At 41.1% G+C, this 5,709-nt stretch overlaps 1 non-coding gene across 1 annotated transcript; it reads right to left on the minus strand.

Moving 5' to 3' along the window:
* Nucleotides 1-3,042: 3,042 nt before the first annotated feature.
* LOC129035953 (U7 small nuclear RNA) lies at nucleotides 3,043-3,103 on the minus strand. Its single transcript, XR_008502430.1, has one exon. It is a non-coding gene; the product is annotated as a U7 small nuclear RNA (small nuclear RNA).
* Between the last annotated feature and the right edge of the window lie 2,606 nt (nucleotides 3,104-5,709).

Below are 5,709 nucleotides of genomic sequence, written 5' to 3' on the forward strand. Positions count from 1 at the left end.
TCTGTAGGCAGGCTGGTGGCTGTCATTCAGCTTCTTATCATATACAAGTCCCCTGAGTGGGTGTCTGGGACCTAAAGAAAGAGTGGTCCGTAAGTAAAAATTGAAAGCACTGTTTCACTGAAAGTTGTAAAACACTGATGCCACTGATTTGAATTCCTCCTGCAGAATTGAATCCAAGAGGAAGAGAAGCATCCTTCCTTCAGTGCCTTTGTGGTGGTGCTTGGTGAGAGATAGTGGTGAAGGCATTGCCTAAAGAGAGAGGCACTAACAGGCAGAGGAGTGGTTGAGACCAGTAAGAACTACGCTGCCTGGTGGAGCAGAGGCAGAAGCTGATGCCCAGGCTCTGCAGCATCTATAGGGAACTTGGTGCCTGCAGTGCTCATTAAATGATCCAGAGGCCTCCTTGAATACTGCAAAACCCAGAAGAAATTACCATGCCAACAGAGCAGAACCAGATCCTTTGGGAAAACACAGTGCTGGTGGAAGAACTATAGCTCCAGTAAGCAAATGTGGTGCCTGGTGGGTGGTTGCTGAATCAGTGTGTGTTTGTGAGCATATGTGAGACACCCACTGAAGATGCCTAAAAACACCTCTAGAAACTGACATTTTAAAAGGAGACTGAAGTCCTGCATTATGCAGGTGCTGTGAGCCTGTGACTATTGGGTTATTCCACTTAATGTGACTTATTTGTATCTACAAGCTAGTGGAAGCTGGGTGCTATAGTTTAGATATTTGTCCCCCAAAACCTCATGTTGAAATTTGATCCCCAGTGTTGGAGATGGGGCCTAATGGAAAATATCTGAGTCATGGAGGTGGATGCTTTATGAATGAATTAACCTCCTCACTGTGGGGGTAGTGAGTTCTCACTCTCTTAGTTCCCATGAAAGCTGGTTGTTAAAAAGAGCCTTGCAGGGTGCGGTGGCTCATGCCTGTAATCCCAGCACTTTGGGAGGCTGAGGTGGGTGGATCACCTGAGGTCAGGAGTTCGAGACCAGCCTGGCCAATATGGTGAAACCCCGTCTCTACTAAAAATACAAAAATTAGCCAGGTGTGGTGGTACATGCCTGTAATCCCAGCTACTTGGGAGGCTGAGGCAGGAGAATCACTTGAACCTGAGAGGCGGAGGTTGCAGTGAGCTGAGATTGCGCCACTGCACTCCAGCCTGGGTGACAGAGACTCCAACTCAAAAAAAAAAAAAAAAGCCTGGCACTTCCTCTCTCTGACTCTTTCATTCCTCTCTCACTGTGTCTCTGCACATACCAGCTTCCCTTTGCCTTCTGCCATGAGTGAAAGCAGCCTGAGGCCCTCACCAGATGCCCAATTTTGAATGTTCCAGCCAGCAAAGCTGTGTGCTAAATAAACCTCTTTTCTTTATAAAATACTCAGCCTCAAGTATTCCTTTATAGCAACACTAAACAGGCCAGGTGCGGTGGCTCATGCCTGTAATCCCAGCACTTTGGGAGGCAGCGGTGAGCCCATGTGTTCAAGACCAGTCTGGGAAACATAGTGAGACCCTGTCTCTACAAAAACAATTTAAAAATTAGCTGGGTATGGTGATGTGTGCCTGTAGTCCTACCTACTCAGAAGGCTGAGGCCAGAGGATCACTTGAGCCCAGGAATTCAAGGTTGCAGTGAGCTATGATCATACCACTGCACTCCAGCCTGGGCAACAGAGTGAGATCCTGTCTCAAAAAAAGATAAAATAAAATAAAATAAAATATAACAGCACTAAACAGATAAAGCACTGAGCAAATGGATCTACAAAATAATCTAGAGATTGGAAGTTGTCATCAGAGATGATGGGAATATTTAGGGGGCCACTGGGCAACTTATGTTATAATAACTTAGGTACAAATAGAAAGTGTAATTTCATTTTATAGTCACAGGTTACAATGTTGTATAAGTTCTTATTTAAGACTAAATAACCTAGACTGTGAGAATGTACCTATTTACACTTTGGTCATTATCTCATAGAAGTCATAGGACCAAACAATGTCTTCATGAGTTGGGGTGGGATTTTATTCCCAAAGAGAAAGGATATATTTATACTATCTTGAGAGTAATATTTGCCTTATGTATCTTACTTTTAACAGCAATACTGAACAAGCTAAGCCTTAAGAAAGCTGTCTGCTTACAGTCCCTTAGAAAGGATTTTCCCTATAGTCTTCTTCTAGACTATTACTTCTGTGTGTAGTTCTTTGCTTGTGTAAGACGACCCTGTCACCTTAACCACAATTGATATGAATGAGATCAGTTATCTAATCCAAGGAAAAGCAACCCATCATTCAGTCAAAAACTTATGATTTGTCCGATCATGAAGACTGTTCAATGGAGATAATTGTAGCTAACTAGCCTGAAGAATATCACCTTTCTTTGAAAGGAGTTCAACTGTTGGCAAAGGCAAAAACTGAAAGAAAAAGAGAAATGTAACTAGTAGAAGCCTACAAGCAGAAGAAGCCAAGAAGAAGGAGAAGCTAATACAACAGATGCTATTGTGTTGAGCAAAAGAAGAGAGTACACGTATTGGTGACTTATTGGAAGGACAATCAGACTCAGAATAATTGTCTCCATTATAGTGGAGCACAAAATGGAGCCATTAGAAGCTACCCAGTTACCAGAATGGTTGGACATCAAGAAGGAATTTTCAATTCTCAAATCATGTTCTGTCTCCTTGAGTCCTGCAGGACAGCTTCAGCATGTCTTTGTTCCTGTAACCTACTCAACTCTAGCTACTCCCTCATGGCTGCAATGAATTTGACCAGTTTTTAAAAAATCAATACTGATTTAAATAAGTAGGAAAACATATTAGTAGGCATTAGTAACAAAGTGAAACAAGACTGACAGAAATCAAAATTTAAGAAAAATAAACTAATAAATATTATTTTTTCCTTTTCTTTCTTTATTTATTGTAAAGATGAGGTTTTGCTTTATTGCCCAGACTGGTCTCAAACTCCTGGGCTCAAGCTATCCTTCTGCCTTGGCCTCCCAAAGTGCTGGGATTACGGGTGTGAGCCACCATGCTCAGTCTTCTTTTTTTACTTCTTTTTACCTCAGTGAAAACTGGAAAAGCTGCTAGACAAATTCTAAAAGAGATATAACATTAGTAAATATTCTTACTCTTTGGGTACTGAGCATGAAATTCGAATCTTGGCTTCCAAGTATTTAAGGCAAAAAGAAAAAAAAATGAGAACAAAAATATTTTAAAATATTTAACTTTTATCTTCATTTATTTTTCCCTTTCCTTCCTCTCATATTAGCCAGGTCTGTGCTTTCTTCTTCAAGGTTGAAGTCTGTTGTAAGGATGGGCATTAAACTTCGCTAGAAAACTGTCTGGTTTTATTTCAAAAGGCTAAGCCTCAGTAAAGGAGAGAAATAGCAGGTAAAGATAAAATGACTTGCAGAAAGCTGAAGTAAAAGAACTTTGCTCAGTTGATAAAACAATATCCCACATGCTCGATAATACCAGAGGAACTTGCGTTTTGGACATGAGGACCCAGATCCAGATTTGTGATAGTATTGCTAGGGAGAGAGCAAGAGACCCCAAAGTATGAAATTCTCAGCCTTGGCAAAAAATACCCATGCTGCAAACCTGGTGTGGAAGCAGCTAAGCGCTACTGGATGTGAAGGGATGATGCAGAAAGAGCATGGACAGGTCTATGAAGAGATGACCAATGACTAGTGGGCCTTTCTGTTACCTCCTTGATGCCCTGGCACTGCATAAGATTCCAGAATTACGAACAGCCCTGGGGAGATTGGCATCAAGCTTAAAGAATGAACAAAGTTAAATTTCTACATGCTGGGTAGAATCGTGGGTGGGGAGTGTTGCTTAAAATCAGAAAGTATCTTGATGTACAAAATTTTTTGCACATCTGTACCTGAGAACTGATATTCCCACCCACTATACCTGAGTTATCAGAAAAGACAAGAATCAAGCTCACTTCTGAGTTTCAATGGATCACAGTGGCTGCAAGGACAGTTAGGCTCTTTCTAATCACAAGCCAAAATGACATGTTAGGGAATCTTAGGTAATGGGGTGTTAAAGTAAAGAAGACAAATTTCTGTCTTACAACCAGTCCTCCCACCCGCGTTGGAATGAATCTGGAAAATCATTTGGGATATTACCAGTTCTTGCCATTGTGTTCTCATGCTGCTGTAGATTCCTATTGCAGTCCTATACCATTCTGGTGACTCAGCTACTCTCTGTAGCTGTTATTCCTGCTACTGAGCGATGAACTGACTTCTCTCCATTGTCTTTCTCGGCTTTTGCCATTCATGGTTTCTGACTACTCTTGGCTTTTATTGTCTCATGGCTTCTGATCATTGCCTTTTCTCTGGGTGAGAAAAGGTTGGCTTTGTTCTTTTCTTTTTTTGAATTCTACCCCCATGACAAACTGCTGACTTCCTCTGTGTGTTGTACACTCAGCTTTGTAAGAGAGAATATTGATCCATTCATTCAGTCATGGCCACCTCTGTTGGGCAAGGCCATCATTCCTGAATCATTTGCTTATCCCTGGTCCAAGCTGCAGCCAGGGATAGGAGTTCTCAAGCTTTAATTTTTTTTTTTTGAGCTTGCCTGCTCTGTTGCCCAGGCTAGAGTGCAGTGGTGCGATCTCAGCTCACTGCAACCTCTGCCTCCTGGGTTCAAGTGATTCTCCTGCCTCAGCCTCCCAAGTAGATGGGATTATGGGCTTGTGCCACCAAGCCTGGCTAATTTTTATATTTTTAGTAGAGACGGGGTTTCATCCTGTCTGCCAGGCTGGTCTTGAACTTCTGACGTCAAGTGATCCACCTGCCTCTGCTTCCCAAAGTGCTGAGATTGCAGGTGTGAGGCACCACGCCTGGCCGATTCTCAAGCTTTTCTGAGCTTACCTCACAAGGAGTTGTAATTGTGGAAGACCCTGTGAGATGAAGAATAAAAGCGAACACTTATGGAGTGCTAACCGTGGGCCAGACATTGTTCTAAGTGCTGTATAGTCTGTTCAACCTTCCAAATAATATACCCATTTTACAGATAAGGAAGCTAAGGTGGTTAAAGTTGACAATATTTCCAGGATCACATAGCCAGTAAGCAGCAGAGCTAGGATTCTAGCCAGGCAGTCTAGCTTTTTTATAAGCAGTGCTCTCTGCTTGTATTCTGTGAAATCTCTTTATATTAGGATCTGTTCCTTTATTTTCTGAATTGAGACCGATAATTAAGCCAAGAATATTCTTACTAAACTGTTGATTGCATATCAATCTTTGAGTATCACTAACAGTATTAGTAAGGAAGATTCTTTCAACAATCCCAGAAATTCATCAAATGCTTTCTTCCTAAGTGAAAAAGAAAAAAGAGATGTTATTAGGGTAGATATTTTCTTTCAATGTTATTCAGCATTCCAGACCTTCAGGAGCATAACATAATTCTGTTCAGGGACCTGTACTGTTTTTTATATTCAAAGAGGATAGAAGCCTTAAAAGAGCAGCTTCATTAATATCAGATTTTTCAGAGTCCTCCAGAAATGTTTTATGGCATGTCCTATTCAGTTTTTCTAAATTATAGACTCAAGTATTTATAGACAACAATAGCATTGCTTTAAGTAAGATGAAATGATGTTAGGAATTGAAAGCCTATCCTGTTCATCTTTGTAAAAAATATCAGAATAGTGGGAGCTTAAAAAATTAAGACAATTGAACTCATGGAGATAGATAGTAGAATGATGGCTACCAGAG

Source organism: Pongo pygmaeus, chromosome 3 (assembly GCF_028885625.2).
Source record: "Pongo pygmaeus isolate AG05252 chromosome 3, NHGRI_mPonPyg2-v2.0_pri, whole genome shotgun sequence".
In the NCBI taxonomy this organism is placed as follows: domain Eukaryota; kingdom Metazoa; phylum Chordata; class Mammalia; order Primates; family Hominidae; genus Pongo; species Pongo pygmaeus.